Here is a 17745-nt window from a genome sequence, read left to right on the forward strand (position 1 = left end):
GGTTGACAAATTAACATTTTTTTGTGACCGTGAAGTAACTGTTGACTATTGGCGGTTACATTGTTGCCTGACATAAACCATCTGTTAGTTTGATGGGTGAACGCAAAGAATGAGGAGAGCGTCAAATAAGGGACGTGGCCCCGGTTGTGGTGCTACTGGTGGAGCTCCTGTTGCAGGGAGAGGAAGTGGTCGATCTGTGCCAGCTACACGCACAAGTGAAACACCTTCCTCAGGTGCGAGTAGGCGACGGAACCTTCAGCGTTATTTGGTAGGCCCGAATGCGGCTTTACAAATGGTGAGGCCAGAACAAGTACAGGCGATAGTAGATTGGGTGGCTGACAGTGCCTCCAGTTCCTTCACATTGTCTCCCACCGAGTCTTTTGCTGAAAGATCAGCGTTAGCACCTGCAGCCCATGTCCATCAGTCCTTCACCTCACCCCCTTGCAAATTAGCCAAGCAGTCTGAGCCCCAAGTCATGGAGCTGTCTCTTCTGCTTTTTGATGACTCTGCTAGCAGGGTTTCCCAGGGCCATCCACATAGCCCTGCCCCAGAAGTGGAAGAGATTGAGTGCACCGATGCCCAACCACTTATGTTTCAGGATGAGTACATGGGAGGACCACCGCAGCACGTCTCGGATGATGATGAAATACATGTGCCAACTGCTGCAGCTTTCTGCAGTATGTAGACCGACAAGGAGGGCAGGGTAAAGAGTGGGTGGAAGATGATGTGGATGATGATGAGATACTAGACCCCACATGGAATCAAGGTCATGTGACCTGTCTAGTTCGGAGGAAGAGGCGGTGGTCGCACAGAGGCACCAGCACAGCAAAAGAGGGAGCAGGGTGCAAAAGCGTCTGTTACATTCTTGGGTGACATTTTACCATTTTTGCCTGAATAAACCCCTGCTCTGCATAGGTGATAGGGACTTAAATTTTAAATATTCGTCTTTAATTGACGCGCGCCACCTCCTTTCATTCGATCCTTCCCCTTTAACAACTTGTCCCACATTTCCACTCGATCACATTTCAGTCATTGACCTCCCTTGGATGTGGTATCCCTTTCTCACGCTCCCTCTCCGGCGTGGAACCCTGATTCGCTGCTAACCGTGATCAACATGGTAGGCGCAGAAAAGAACATTGAAAGTTGATAGAGAAGATATCCAATTGGATCGTGGATGTCACTGGGACATGCGATCAGGCAGAAGTTATCTAGAGTCAACAAAGCGGCAGCAGGGCCTCTCCTGGCTAACGTTTCCAAATCCAAAATACCCCAGTGACATTCCCTATAATTTTTTATTAATTATTCCAATAACAGGGCATCTTAAGAGTCCTGTATTGTTATTTATCGTCACTACCTCCCCGAGTCGGGACTGGGTAATTGCCGCGCTCCCCCTCCTTTACTTGGAAGCTTCAGCTTCAATAATTTGTCCAACATTTCCGCTCGATCACATTCCCTTGGATGTGGCATCCCTTTCTCACGCTCCCTCTCCGGCGTGGAACCCTGATTCGCCGCTAACCGTAATCAACATGGTAGGCGCAGAAAAGAACATTGAAAGTTGATAGAGAAGATATCCAATTGGATAGTGGACATCATGGGGACGTGCGACATGGTGGAGCAGTATGTGTGCACACGCCTACACATACTGACTGATGCCCCCTTCAACTTCTGGGTCTCCAAATTGGGCACATGGTCTGATCTTGCCCTTTACGCCTTGGAGGTGCTGGCCTGCCCTGAAGCCAGTGTATTGTCTCTGAACGTTTGTTTAGCACGGCTAGAATGGGTTATCACAGGTTATATTTCCCAATGTTTTGGGATCTACTCAAATTGAAACAAAAAAAAAATATTATAAAATAAAATAAAAAACAAAAACCAGTGTTGGCTACCTCCTCCTCCTCCACCGCCGCTTCCACTTACACCGCCACATCCACCACCTTCTCAACCTCCTACTCCATATGAACCTCGTCCTCCTAGATCAAGATTATTTTTTTTTATTTGTATGTATTTTATGTTATTTTAAGTCATTTCCCTATCCACATTTGTTTGCAGAGCACTTTCCATGCTCTTAACCACATTTTGCTGCCATTTGCAACCCTCTAGCCCTTTCCATGACTTTTTTAGAGCCATTTTAGTGCTGAAAAGTTCGGGTCCCCATTGACTTCAATTTGGTTCGGGTTTGGGTTCAAGTTCGGGTCCCGAACTCGAACTTTTTTGTGAAGTTCGGGTAAACCCATCAAACCCGAACATCCAGGTGTCCGCTCAACTCTACTAGTGACATAATGACACAGCAGACTAAAGACAGAACCAGAAAACATACCAAGCCGAGGTCAATATCAGGAAATGAGCCCTAAAATGTGAGGTTGCATGCTTGAACTGGAGGACTGAATGGACAACATGTAACTTCATTTCACTGAGCTCTGGAAAATAGTAAGTCCCTAACTGTTTATAGTTGGAGGTGGTACATCAGATTGTGAATATGCCCAGTAGATGTTATACAGGTAAATTTCATGAATACAGTTGCAAGAAAAAGTATGTGAACCCCTTAGAATTATATGGATTTCTGCACAAATTGGTCATAAAATGTGATCTGATCTTCATCTAAGTCACAACAATAGACAATCACAGTCTGCTTAAACTAATAACACACAAATAATTAAATGTTACCATGTTTTTATTGAACACACCATGTAAACATTCACAGTGCAGGTGGAAAAAGTATGTGAACCCCTAGACTAATGACATCTCCAAGAGCTAATTGGAGTGAGGTGTCAGCCAACTGGAGTCCAATCAATGAGATGAGATTGGAGGTGTTGGTTACAGCTGCCCTGCCCTATAAAAAACACACACCAGTTCTGCGTTTGCTTTTCACAAGAATCATTGCCTGATGTGAATGATGCCTCGCACAAAAGAGCTCTCAGAAGACCTATGATTAAGAATTGTTGACTTGCATAAAGCTGGAAAGGGTTATAAAAGTATCTCCAAAAGCCTTGCTGTTCATCATTCCACGGTAAGACAAATTGTCTATAAATGGAGAAAGTTCAGCACTGCTGCTACTCTCCCTAGGAGTGGCCGTCCTGTAAAGATGACTGCAAAAGCACAGCACAGACTGCTCAATGAGGTGAAGAAGAATCCTAGAGTGTCAGCTAAAGACTTACAAAAGTCTCTGGCATATGCTAACATCCCTGTTAGCGAATCTACAATACGTAAAACACTAAACAAGAATGGATTTCATGGGAGGATACCACAGAGGAAGCCACTGCTGTCCAAAAAAACATTGCTGCACGTTTACAGTTTGCACAAGAGCACCTGGATGTTCCACAGCAGTACTGGCAAAATATTCTGTGGACAGATGAAACCAAAGTTGAGTTGTTTGGCAGAAACACACAACACTATGTGTGGAGAAAAAGAGGCACAGCACACCAACATCAAAACCTCATCCCAACTGTGAAGTATGGTGGTGGGGGCATCATGGTTTGGGGCTGCTTTGCTGTGTCAGGGCCTGGACGGATTGCTATCATCAAAGGAAAAATGAATTCCCAAGTTTATCAAGACATTTTGCAGGAGAACTTAAGGCCATCTGTCCACCAGCTGAAGCTCAACAAAAGATGGGTGTTGCAACAGGACAACGACCCAAAGCATAGAAGTAAATCAACAACAGAATGGCTTAAACAGAAGAAAATACGCCTTCTGGAGTGGCCCAGTCAGAGTCCTGACCTCAACCCGATTGAGATGCTGTGGCATGACCTCAAGAAAGCGATTCACACCAGACATCCCAAGAATATTGCTAAACTGAAACAGTTCTGTAAAGAGGAATGGTCAAGAATTACTCCTGACCGTTGTGCACATCTGATCTGCAACTACAGGAAATGTTTGGTTGAAGTTATTGCTGCCAAAGGAGGTTCAACCAGTTATTAAATCCAAGGGTTCACATACTTTTTCCACCTGCACTGTGAATGTTTACATGGTGTGTTCAATAAAAACATGGTAGCATTTAATTATTTGTGTGTTATTAGTTTAAGCAGACTGTGATTGTCTATTGTTGTGACTTAGATGAAGATCAGATCACATTTTATGACCAATTTGTGCAGAAATCCATATCATTCCAAAGGGTTCACATACTTTTTCTTGCAACTGTATTTAATTCAAGGTGATTGCCCCTTTACGACATGGTAGCTCAACTCTACAGAGTTTTGTTAATAATACAAATACTTTCCTAATTTATTATATATACAACCCCAATTCCCCAAATGTTTAGATGTTGTGTAAAATTTCAATAAATGTAAAAAAGAGAATTGAATGCAGGATTTTTCATTTCATTGATGCGCCAAATGTTTTCTATTGGTGAAAGGTGTGGACTGCAGGCAGGCCAGTTCATGCTGTTGTGTTGGATGCAGTATGTGGTTTGGCATTGTCTTGCTGAAATATGCAAAGCCTTTCCTGAAAGAGATATAGTCTGGATGGGAGCATGTGTTGTTCTAAAACCTCTATATACACTTCAGCATTGATAGTGCCTTTCCAGATGTTCAAACTTCCCACGCCTTAGGCACTAATGCTACCCCATACCATTAGAGATGCAGGCTTATAACAATCTGGATATTCCCTCTCCTCTTGAGTTCTCCTCTTGTCCGTGGTTTCCAAAAAGAATTTCAAAGTTTGATTCATCTAACCATCAAACAGTTTTCATTTTACCTTAATTCATTTTAATGAACTTTGGCCCAGAGAAGACATTGGAATTTCTAGACATATGGCTGATGCATGATAAAGCTTTAACTTGCTTTTTTGGATTGACAGAGATCTGTGTTTACAGACATTGCTTTCTGAAAGTATTCCTGATCCCATGCAGTGATTTCCAGTAGACAATCACACCTGTTTTTAATGTAGTGCCGCCTGATTTCCTATAATCATCAATCTTTTGATGATATTATGTAAGGTAGATGGTGGGATATTTTAAATCCTTCACAATTTTATTGTGAGGAATATTTTTCTGAAACGGTTTAATAATTTTTAGAAACAGTTTTTCGCAGATTGGTGAACCTCTACCCATCTTTACTTCTGAGAGACTTTGTCTCTCTAACATGCTCATTTTATATCCAATCATGTGGCTTAGTTGCAAATTGCTCCTCCAGCTGTTTTTATTAGTACCACTTACTTTTCCAGCCTTTTTTTGCCCCTGTCCCAACTTTTTTGACATAGGTTGCTGCCATCAAGTTGTAAATGAGTTAATTTTTTCATTAAATGGTAAAATGTCTCATTTCAACATCTGATGTGTGTTCTATTATGAAAAAATATGCAGGGCTGGCATCAGCACCCGACATACCCGGGCAAGTGCCATGGCCCACTGCTCCTGGGGGAGCCCAAGAGCCGCACCGCCAATTATGTGAGGTGATGTGATCGCCTCAGGTGGTGTGGCCCTGGGGATAAGTGTGGAGCAGCGTAACCCTAACCCTAAGGGCCCACATGAACCTGGAGCCAGCCCTGAAAATATGGGTGAGTGAAATTATTTTTTTTAGAATTGTGGTTGTAAAGAATTTCTGCAAATATTGGCAAGTAATATTTGACTTATACATTACAATATAAGTTACTCATAACAACCATTCCTGAACCAGAAAAAAATGGAAGTCTAGCTTCATGTAGTATCATTTAATGGGAATGTGTCATCAGAAAATTACCTATTATTTAAATCAAGTTTTTATGTTTAACATATATTTAAAGAATTTTTGATGATGTTATTTTTAATTTTCCATGTCAATATCTATATTTAAACAAAAACACAAAAAATCCTGCAGTTTTCACAAAAGCCGCTAAGCCTAATAATAGGCGCCACTTCTTGGTCTGTACAAATCACTTTACTGCAGCTACCTGCTTATCTGTCATTCTACTCCTGCGTGTAATGATATCACTTTTGTTTATAGATAAGACAGGATCCACCATTAACAATAGAGGATTATTAAAGCTTTCTATTCTTTCCTTGTACAGTGACCTGTGCACTGGTCACAGAGCATTCCTAGGAAACTCAGCATTTGGAAATGCTTTCTAAATGCTGTTAAGAACAGCTCAGGCAAGATGGCTGCCCCCATAATCATGTTCAGAAAGTAGAATATTAAAAAAAGATGTAATCTGAACATAAAAACAGATTAGAGAAAAAGTTTGTGTTGCTATCTGGTTTTAATGGGCAGATAAAATTGTTGGTGACACATTTCCTTTAAGCTCCTGAATTGTCCCAACCACACTGTCAAGGCCAAGCAAAAAGCAAAATGATATATGGCTTGTTCCTTTTAATGCAGAGCTGACATTTCTGTATAGAAATTAAAATGTTGACAGCTTGATATAAAATACTATAACACAATTTTCTTTGACCTTTTGTGAACATTAACTATGTGCTAAAATCATCTACCCATTTTTTTGTTAAATGGCATTCTTGTAGCACAATGTACATAAGAAATGAGTTTCACTGAGTATATAGTATAAATTTATGGCACCTAATATACATTGGACATATTATGTTTATTGCTCTTATAGTAAATAATATATGAGCGCCAACTATTTTCTAAAATATGACCTTTGCCAATATACCGTATATACTCGAGTATAAGCTGACCCGAGTATAAGCCGAGCCCCTAATTTTACCCCCAAAAAATGGGAAAAATTATTGACTCGAGTATAAGACTAGGGTGGGAAATGCAGCTATAATGCAGAGTGTATGTGTATATGATGCACACACTCTACATTATATACACACATCTGCAAGAGGGTGACTCCCTGTATTTAATGCAGAGTGTGTGCATTATATACACACACACTCTGCATTAAATACAGGGAGCCATCCACAGATCTCCCCCCTAAACAGTGCCATCCACAGATCCCCCCTAAACAGTGCCATCCACAGATCCCCCCTCCCCTAAACAGTGCCATGATGGCACTGTTTAGGGGAGGGGGGATCTGTGGATGGCACTGTAGGGGGATCTGTGGATGGCACTGCCATCCACAGATCCCCCTACAGTGCCATCCACAGATCCCCCTACAGTGCCATCCACAGATCCCCCTACAGTGCCATCCACAGATCCCCCTACAGTGCCATCCACAGATCCCCCTACAGTGCCATCCACAGATCCCCCTCCCCGATGCTCACAGCAGTATATTTAAACTAATCAGTAACCTTTAACTTTGGATATCTCACTTTGTCTTTGCTTCGGTAATACAGGCAGTGCGGGGAGCGGCGCTCACTCACTGACGTCACGCGCCTGCTCCCACTAGGCGGCGCAGGCGCGTGACGTCAGTGAGTGAGCGCCGCCCCCCGCACTGCCTGCTATTACCGGAGCTAAGACCTAGACTCGAGTATAAGGCGAGGAGGCTTTTTGTGCACAAAAATATGTGCCAAAAAACTCGTCTTATACTCGAGTATATACGGTATCTTCTTTTTTAGTACAATGACTGCACATTTATAATTCTTACAGCAGGAGGTGCTAGTTGAACAGCTAAATTCTTGCCCAGTGACTGGGCTGCTACGCAGCAGTGCCTTGTATAAATGTAAATGTTGCTAACATTGGCATTTACATAAAATGTCAACAGATTCAGGCCAGCATCATTGATCTTCTTTTTCATTGACCTTGATCAATTATTGTTAGTCAGAAAAATTATAATTGGACAATCTAAACAGGCCTTAAAGTGAATTTTCACCATTTCTTCATGTTAGTTTCAGATCCAAAATTCTTTGCTGAATAATTTCCAAATATATCTCTATAGTGATTGGATTTCCATTTATATGATACAGATATCTACTCTGCAAAAACAAAGGAGCAGATTAACTAAGCCTATAAATGGTGTAACTGTAAAGGGGTTTTCCGAGATTTTCATATTGATGAACAATCCTGCCATTCACTCCAGTTAGCGCTGCGGCCTCTTCCTAGGTCAGTAATGTCACATTCATCAGTCACGTGGCCTGAGCTGCTTGACCAAGCATGGGCGCTATCCAATGGATGCTGCTGTGTTTGGAAGGATGCAAGGAGGCTGCAACACTCAGTGAAGTGCCATCGCCTCCTCCAACAGCTAATCGGTGGTGGTCCTGGGGTTCTTGACGATAGGTTTTTAATAGAGATGAGCAAAGTATTGGAAAATTTGATTCGGCTGCTTTGCTGAATTACAAAAAAATTCTCTCTGTGACGAATTACTTCGTAAGTAGTGGGTGCAATGACAAGGAGCTGAGATTGCGCCGCCCCCGGTCATTGTACCCTTCAGATGCCGTGATTATACATGATCGCAGCATCTGATAGTAAAAACACAGATAAAAATTAACAGAACAATAAATTAAATCATGCTTACCTACACCATTTGCTTGAGACGGGCCAGCAGCCACCATCTTGATTGAAGATCTGGCACAAAATCTCACAATGGCCAGAGATTACGTCATCCCGCCATCCAGTGTGGTGACGACATCACCGCAAACAGGATTTCTTGCAAGATCTTCAAGCAAGATGGATGCAGCCAGCCCATCATGAGCAAATAAAGGAGGTAAGTATGATTTTTATTTTTTTTACACTATTTCAGGTAAAATCAATTTGCTACCACGAAGCATTCAAATTCATCCTGAAATTGGGATCTAATTCCCCTTCGTCTGGTTCAATTCGCTCAACACTAGTCATCAACATCAAAATTTCAGAAAACCCTTTTAAACAGGCTTTCCAGACTTGCATCAGATTTATCACAGTGGCTTATGCTGGATGATAAATAAGATACTTGGCTAGGCACTTTTGTCTAACTCTATACCAACTATTTGTTGGCTTACTGTGAGACAGAACATTTTTCCACGTTTGTCGCTCAATTTTGGCACAAAATACCACACCTCTTTCCCATGAATTCACACTCCCTCTATGGTAAACCAAGCCCATTTTCAGGCTAGACACAGGAACTTTCTCTAAACCTGGATGTGCCAAATTGCTCACTTTTTGGTACAATTTATACCAAAATCTAGGTGTACTAACATTATTAAATGAGGGCCATAGATGTCAAAATAACATACCAGCTGCCTACAGCTGCCTCTATAGGGAGAATGGAAGTTTACCACACACTGTAAGATCCTAAGCTCCCTCTAGTGGTGGCAGCAGGCAGCCAGAATTTTAGCTTTTAACTCAGTGTTTATGCAGGGGATTTAAAGTTCTGTTTTATAAAAACAAAGCCTCAACACTATAAAGATATATTAAGAATTTACCAGCAGATAATTTTGGCCTTAAAAATGACATGATGATAAAAAGTTGGATTTACTTTAAGGCATTTAGCAGCACTATAACTTAAAGAGGGCAAGATGAATGTGAATTACAGTATATGAGTAGATTTTTTACTCTGACATTTATATGCTCTCTATAAAATGGACACTTTAGTAAATGTTTAAAAGTTATTGTTACAGTATGCTTTATGACGAGTAATGGGTAGGAGTTTGGACCTAAATATATTCACATCACTTATGCTGTACAGAGAGATAACTTCCAGTACAGTAAAGTGCCATTACTATTAAGTAATGATGTTTTCCCTCTGAAAGAAAATATTACATTCTATTACATACACTAATAAAATTATAGCTTGAAGTGATTTATAATTCTTTTGACCTTTTACAAAGACCAAATTCTAGAGCATAAACTTTATCAACATGTACCATGTGCTAAACTAGACATCTACTTAAAGGGGAACAACAAGAATTTTTATAGAAAAATAGTGGATGGAAAATTTGAAAGCATTTTTCAACAGCTTGTTTGTCACATTTACACATGAGCGAATTTTTCAAAAGTTTGATTCGGCTGATTCGCAGAATTTTACAAAAAAATTTGCTTCATGACTACTAACTTCGTCATTTTTTTGTAAGTAGTGGGTGCAATGACAGGGAGCTGCAATAGCGCCGCCCCCCGTCATTGTACCCCTCAGATGCCACGTTCATACATGATCGCAGCATATGAGTGTAAAAACAGTGTGAAATTAACATTAAAAAAATGAAATCAAACTTACCGCTGCCATCTGGCGTGAAGGTGAAATGTCACGCGGTGCGAGATTAAGTCATTACGCCGGCCGACGTGGTGATGTCATACGTCACCATGCACGGGATCTCGGCCGAGATCTTCAATAAAGATGGCGTCTGGCAGCCCATCGCAAGCAAATGGAGAGGATAAGAATGAATTTTTTTGTTTTCTATACTATTTCAGGTTAAATTGATTTGCTTACACGAAGCACTAGGAAATTCGGCTTTGAGGCGAATCTAATTTATCCTGAAATTCAGATCGAATTCCACTTCACAGGATTTAATTTGCTCATCTCTAGTCACATTATCAGTACTTAACAGTTCTGGTGCCTGCATATCAGTTCTTGTGTCTCTTATCTGCGCTATTCACATTACGTTACATACGTACACATAACTTCCACTATTCAAATGGTGATTATCAAAGCTGGCCAACACAAAAGAACATACTAGAACAGTTTTCATGTGGACACAAAAGCAAAGCAGTTACAGGCTGCAGGCCATGTCTGATACTAATGAAATTGTGGAGCACAGTGTTGTAGACAGTTACAATTTTTGCACCTCACTTGGCAAGTAGATCTAATTTAGTGAGAAAGGTGTGTGGGTTAGCTGTAGGCCGTGGCTTCAGTTGCAACACTTTATGCCAAGATAGTTCCCGAATTTTGGCACAAAGTTAGACAACCAATAGGTGGTATAACTTTAGACTAGACAGTCAAATTTATCATCACCTACTTTTTTTTTTCTTTTTTTATTAATTATCTTTATTAATATATCAAAACAAATTACAATAAACAAAAGGATTAAGTAGATACTCCCCAACTTCAATATATTTTCCCCTATCCCAATTCCCTGCACCAACCCCCCTCCTCATACCTGTGATGCGTCCACCCTCCTCTTCCCCCCTGACCCCCCCCCCAATAGAAAAGAAAAGGGGGTGGAGAGACAGGGGGGAGGAAAGAGGAGAAAAAAAAAAAAAAATATATATATATATATATATATATATATATATATATATATATATATATTAATTAATAATAATAAATTCACAAATAAAATTTTGTAAGTTATCACAACCAGTCAAATCTTCTAACCGCCTCATATCTTAATCCACTTCTCATCCGCATCTCTCTGCCTATACATGATTTGCTCATAGTTTTTTACCTTGTTAACTAGGTTTATCAATGCATTTAGTTCTGGAGTATGTCGGGCAAACCAGGTCCGACTAACCAGAATTCTAGCCAACAACAGTATCCTGCCTAAGAAGATCTTTTGATACTTGTGGCTATTTATTTTGGAAAGCTCATTAAGCAAAAACACTTGTGGTTCAAAGGGTATTTGTATTTTAAGTTTATAAGTGATGAAGTTATTAATGCTATTCCAGTATTTTATAAGTTCTGGACAAGTCCAGATCATATGGAGATAGTCCGCACCTGAGGTGTCACATTTAGGGCACTTAGATGTATCTCTTAGCCCACATCTATTCAACCATGTAGGGGTGACATATAGTCTGTGACAGATATTGAAATGTACTAGAACATGATTAAAGTTCTGGGATAGTGAACCTAAATTCGCAAAGATATTCCCCCATCCTTCCAATTGTATATTCGGGCAGTCCAATTCCCAGGCTCTTTGTCCTGGTGACTGTGTATCACTAAACCGTGCCTTAAGTAATAATTTATATATATTTGAAATCTTCATTCTAGAAAGTGTCCTCCCTATCCAATCATTCAAAAAAGATGAACTATCTATATCCAACACCAGTTTATCGTCCAGACTAGATAATGCTGAACGCAATTGAAAGTACCTAAACCATGAAAGGTTTTCTACACTATGTGACAGCTCTGTAAATGACCTAATCTCTCTATCCTTAACTACTTGTGAAACATACAAAATTCCATTCTTTTGCCAAAAAGTGTCTACTGCAATACCATCTAACTTCTGTAAGTGTACATTATGCCAGAGTGGCGTGAATGTGAATGAGCCCTTTTCCTTCAGCCATGTTCTAGTAGTAGCCCACACTTTCAAAAGCAGTTTTATAGTCTCTCTGTAACCCCGATCTTGGCTCCTCAGCAGCCCGGATTCCAAAAGGGTAAATATATTATTATGAGCATAAGTCCCTACTATCCTCTCTAGAAGTGCACTATTTTTTGATTCATAACACATCAATAGCTGGGCAGCAATAAAATACCCTTTAAGATAGCGGAGGTTTAGACCCCCACACTCCAGTGGTTTATATAAATATTCCAGTTTTATTCGAACTCATTTTCTTCCCCACACTAAATCATTAATTATTCTTTCCATGAGTTTAAAATATTTATCTTCTATCCAGGTAGGTGTATTCCTAAGCACATAGAGAAATTGTGGTAGTATCACCATTTTAACCAATGAGACTCCGTCAGCTCTGGATAGAGGAAGTCTCAGCCAGATCCCTATTTTAGCTCTAGTTTTTGTTATTAGGGGGATCAAATTAAGTTGTACAAAATTTTCAACCCTGGGCGATATGATCAAGCTCAAGTATTGAAAAGTGTCAACAATGTCCAACTGAGTCACAAGAACCTCTTTCTGTGGTAACGGGTCTATTGGCATCAAACTGGTCTTAGACCAGTTTATAAGAAGACCGGACACCTCACCAAATGATTTAACCATTTGAATAATTCTAGGAAGAGTTGTTTCCGTGTGGTCTATAAAAAAAAGGACATCATCCGCATATAAAGAGATACGGTCTTGCACTCCTAGTGTTCCAAATCCTTTAACCTGATCATCCTGCCTGATGGCCAAAGTAAGGGGTTCAATGTTAATATCGAATAACAATGGGGATAGTGGGCAGCCCTGCCGCGTACCTCTATTTAAATCAAAACTAGTAGTCAGTATCCCATTAAGACTCAATTTTGCCATGGGAGATCTATACAATAATTTAAGGATACCTATAAATCTTTCCCCAAAGCCCATCCTTGTCAAAACCCTCCAGAGGAAGCGCCACTCCACCCTGTCACAGGCCTTAGAGGCATCCAGTGACAGGATGGAGCGAGCGGTCCCCCCAGGGGCCTGTATGTTGGCAAGGAGCCGATGGAGATTGTGATGCGTACCCTTGTTTTGAATAAAGCCATTCTGATCTGGATGGACAATGGAGGAGATAACCCTAGAGAGCCTTGTGTCCAAAATCCTTGCAAGGAGCTTAACATCTGCATTAAGCAGTGAGATTGGTCTGTATGATTCCAGATCTGCAGGATCCTTGCCTTTTTTTGGAATTAATGTTATTACGGCTTCCATCATTGAATCTGGCAGTTTCCCATCCTCCACTGATTCAGCAAAGACCCCCAACAGTCTAGGGAGAATAAACTCCTTATATTTACTATAGAATTCGTATGGGAGTCCATCTGAACCGGGGGTGGAATTGGCCGAGCATAATTTAATAGCCCCCTCAAGTTCCTGAATTGAAGACTCTACCTCAAGTGCTTTCTTTTGAGCCCCAGTAATAGTTGGAAAAACAATGCCATCAAGATAAGTATCCATTATTTCATCTGTAATCTTGGATTCGGCTTTATAAAGATCTAGGAAGTGGTCCAAAAAGGCTTTCTCTACAGGACCCTGTCCACTAACCGTCCTACCATTGGCCAATCGGACATTATCTATAGATTTTTTAGATTCTTGACTCGAGATCACTCTGGACAGAAGTTTACCAGGTCGCCCTGACTCTGTAAAATACTTTTGCCCTTTAAAAAATAAACTTTGTTGGGCCTTATCCAGCAAGAAGTTAGAATAAGCCTGTGTGGTCCTTTGCATACTTTCCCTATTCTCCTCCGTCTTATTTGTATAGAAGGATTGTGTCACCAGAGATGCTAGTTCTTCTAGGTTTTTCAGTTTTTTCCCGTACTCCTTTCTGAGGTTTGCAATGTTACTGACCATCATTTCCCTCATATAGGCCTTAAAAGTGTCCCATACCACTTGAATTTTTGCTGAGCCATAGTTGTTATCCCAAAATCGGTTAATTTCATTCTGAATTATTTCATGTCTCTTTATTACTGATAACCAATAGGGGTTTAATCTAAATGGGGGTCTCTGTATGTGTCTTTCCTGAGTCAAGCAAAGTTCAAGGAGTAACGGCGAGTGGTCCGAGATTGACCTTGTTTCATACTTCATTCGCTTTACCAGTCTCACATATTTTCTATTTATCAGGGCAAGATCTATTCTAGACATAGATTTACCTGCTTTACTAATGCATGAAAAGGCCCTTTTCCCCTGTCCTAGGTATCCCCAAACATCTTCGAACCCAGCCTCAAAGCAAAACCGTGCCAGGGGTGAACCCTGAGCAGGGTTATCTCCCTTGACACTCGTATCCAATAGAGGATTAATGACACAGTTAAAATCGCCAATAATCAGTGTTGGGCACTCTGGCCATTTATCCATAAATAATAGCAAAGAATTGAGGACTGAAAAGGAGAATGGCGGTGGAATATAGACAAAAGCCAGGATACATATCTTCCCCCTCAACCTGCAGTATAGGAAGACAAATCTCCCTTGCTGGTCGACAGAGGATGCCTCGCACACTAAATCAATCAGTCTATGTATAAAAACAGTAACACCCCTAGAATAACTAGAAAATGTAGAATGATACGTGTGCGCAGCCCATCCCCTGCCGACCACCCTGGAGGTCTCCCCAGTAAGATGCGTTTCCAACAAGCATACTATTGCTAACCCTTCAGATCCGTGTCAAATCATAGACCGCTCGTCTCTTTCCTCTATCCCCCAAACCGCGTACATTCCAAGCGAGAATTCTAATAGACATTATCAAAAGCGGTTAGGTGGGGTAGAGAAAAAAATTATAAAAAAAAACACATTAAAATTAACAAACAAAAAAAAAAAAAACACGCATCACAGCCCAAATCCCACCCCCCATACAAATAATCCACCACATATTGTAGCAGATTTCTCTCCTGTGACCATCCCTCCCACACTCCCCCCGGCTCGGCATCTCCCGACTAAATAATGGAGGAAAAAAAAAAATATATATATATATATATACACTCACCTAAAGAATTATTAGGAACACCATACTAATACGGTGTTGGACCCCCTTTTGCCTTCAGAACTGCCTTAATTCTACGTGGCATTGATTCAACAAGGTGCTGATAGCATTCTTTAGAAATGTTGGCCCATATTGATAGGATAGCATCTTGCAGTTGATGGAGATTTGAGGGATGCACATCCAGGGCACGAAGCTCCCATTCCACCACATCCCAAAGATGCTCTATTGGGTTGAGATCTGGTGACTGTGGGGGCCATTTTAGTACAGTGAACTCATTGTCAAGTTCAAGAAACCAATTTGAAATGATTCGAGCTTTGTGACATGGTGCATTATCCTGCTGGAAGTAGCCATCAGAGGATGGATACATGTTCTCATTCTGTTTACGCCAAATCCGGACTCTACCATTTGAATGTCTCAACAGAAATCGAGACTCATCAGACCAGGCAACATTTTTCCAGTCTTCAACAGTCCAATTTTGGTGAGCTCGTGCAAATTGTAGCCTCTTTTTCCTATTTGTAGTGGAGATGAGTGGTACCCGGAGGGGTCTTCTGCTGTTGTAGCCCATCCGCCTCAAGGTTGTGCGTGTTGTGGCTTCACAAATGCTTTGCTGCATACCTCGGTTGTAACATGTGGTTATTTCAGTCAACGTTGCTCTTCTATCAGCTTGAATCAGTCGGCCCATTCTCCTCTGACCTCTAGCATCCACAAGGCATTTTTGTCCACAGGACTGCCGCATACTGGATGTTTTTCCCTTTTCACACCATTCTTTGTAAACCCTAGAAATGGTTGTGCGTGAAAATCCCAATAACTGAGCAGATTGTGAAATACTCAGACCGGCCCGTCTGGCACCAACAATCATGCCACGCTCAAAATTGCTTAAATCACCTTTCTTTCCCATTGTGACATTCAGTTTGGAGTTCAGGAGATTGTCTTGACCAGTACCACACCCCTAAATGCATTGAAGCAACTGCCATGTGATTGGTTGACTAGATAATTGCATTAATGAGAAATAGAACAGGTGTTCCTAATAATTCTTTAGGTGAGTGTATATATATATATATATATTTATATTGCGGGTATAAAAAAAAACCTCTATTAGTTATTATTCCCCGCAAGTCCTAGAACAGCTGAGTCACATGTAATTACGTTCAAGCCAATCCGCGGCTTTATCCGGAGTATCAAAAAATAAGATTGTATCCTTGAAAATAATCCAAAGTTTTGCTGGGAACATAAGGTATTTGATATCCCTTTCTCTGAGCTTCTTTTTTACCATCATAAATGAGCGTCTCTTTTCTTGGATGTCTTTTGAAAAATCTGGAAAAAAGGCCAGTCTATTTCCGTTATATACAACTGGTGAACATTCCATCGCCCTTCTCAGTAGCATATCTCTGTCCCCAGTAGTCAATAATTTAACAAGGAGTGTCCGAGGTTGTCTCCCAGGGATTGGTTTGCCACCTGGGACCCGATGAGCTCTTTCTATCATAAATAGTGGAGAAAACGGATCCCTCCCAAAGTTCTCCAGGATTAACGTCTGTATAAATTGAATTGAATTCTTATCTTCGGCACCCTCTGGGACCCCCAGGATTCTCACGTTGTATCTTCGCGATCTATCTTCAAGATCCACCACCTTTCTCTTCAGAAGATTAAATTCTGTCTTCAGAGTGGAGATTTCAGAGTTTGTTTTTTGGGATTCATTCTGTATAAGAGCCATGGAGCTCTCCACATTCTTGACTCTGTCTCGAATTTTTGAGAATATCGTCTCTAATCAATCCCACATCAACTTGGATGGACCCGAGCTGAGTTGTAATGCCCTGTATTAAGTCCCCGTTTTGTTTTACCGCCAACAGTATTTCTTTTAGCGGAGAGGAGTTGACAATGGGCATATCTTCTCCCTCCATTCCCTCTTCCTCCTGGAAGTGTCCAGAGGCTTTTTGTGGATCTATTTCCGTCACCCCAGAATTATCTTTTTTTTTTTGGAACCAATGTCCTTTTGTCCCCCCCTTGTATTCACCCTTGGAGACCTCAGGAATTGATCTATTTTTGTCACTTCAAAGGTTTTAGTATTCGGTTTCTGGCCGGAGAGATCCACCGAGCGCTTACTATTTTTTGGGGCCATTTTTTTTTCCTCTCCCCCACCCCTTTTTTCTTTCTCCTTCTCTTCCCCCTCCTTTTTCAAACCGCTCCTTATTTCTTCTTATTTCCCTTTTTTTTTCTTTTTTTTTTTTCTCCCCCCTTCTTTCCCTCCTTTTTCTCCTTTTTTTCCCCCTCTTTTCTTCTTTTCCTCCACCTCTTTTTTTTTTCTTTTTCTTTCTTTTTTCTCGCCTTTACTTTATATTCCTCTCCCACTTTATTTATTTTTTTCTTTTTTATTTGTATTTGTGATATATTTTGTATTCCCTCCTTGTTCTGAGTACGTTGTTCTGAGTTAGTACGCTCTGGTAAAGTTTCCATTAGGTATGCTCTAATAGACTACTAACCCCTTTATTTTTTTTCCCGGATAGTTTTGTTAATAGTAGGTTAGTTAGTTAGTATGGAGAGGAAGAAGGAGATGGGGGAGCCAAAAGAAACAAACAGGAACAATCTCACCAGCTTGAGCATCCAAGTGTCCACGAAGATCCCACCCGGACATCCAAACGATGGCCCCTCGATCCCAGGAATCAGGAGGAAGAATCAGGAATCACTTTGGGGGTGCAGAGCAGGAGAAGGTAAGAGGCCCGTCCAG

This window comes from Bufo bufo, chromosome 2, assembly GCF_905171765.1.
Source record: "Bufo bufo chromosome 2, aBufBuf1.1, whole genome shotgun sequence".
Taxonomy (NCBI): domain Eukaryota; kingdom Metazoa; phylum Chordata; class Amphibia; order Anura; family Bufonidae; genus Bufo; species Bufo bufo.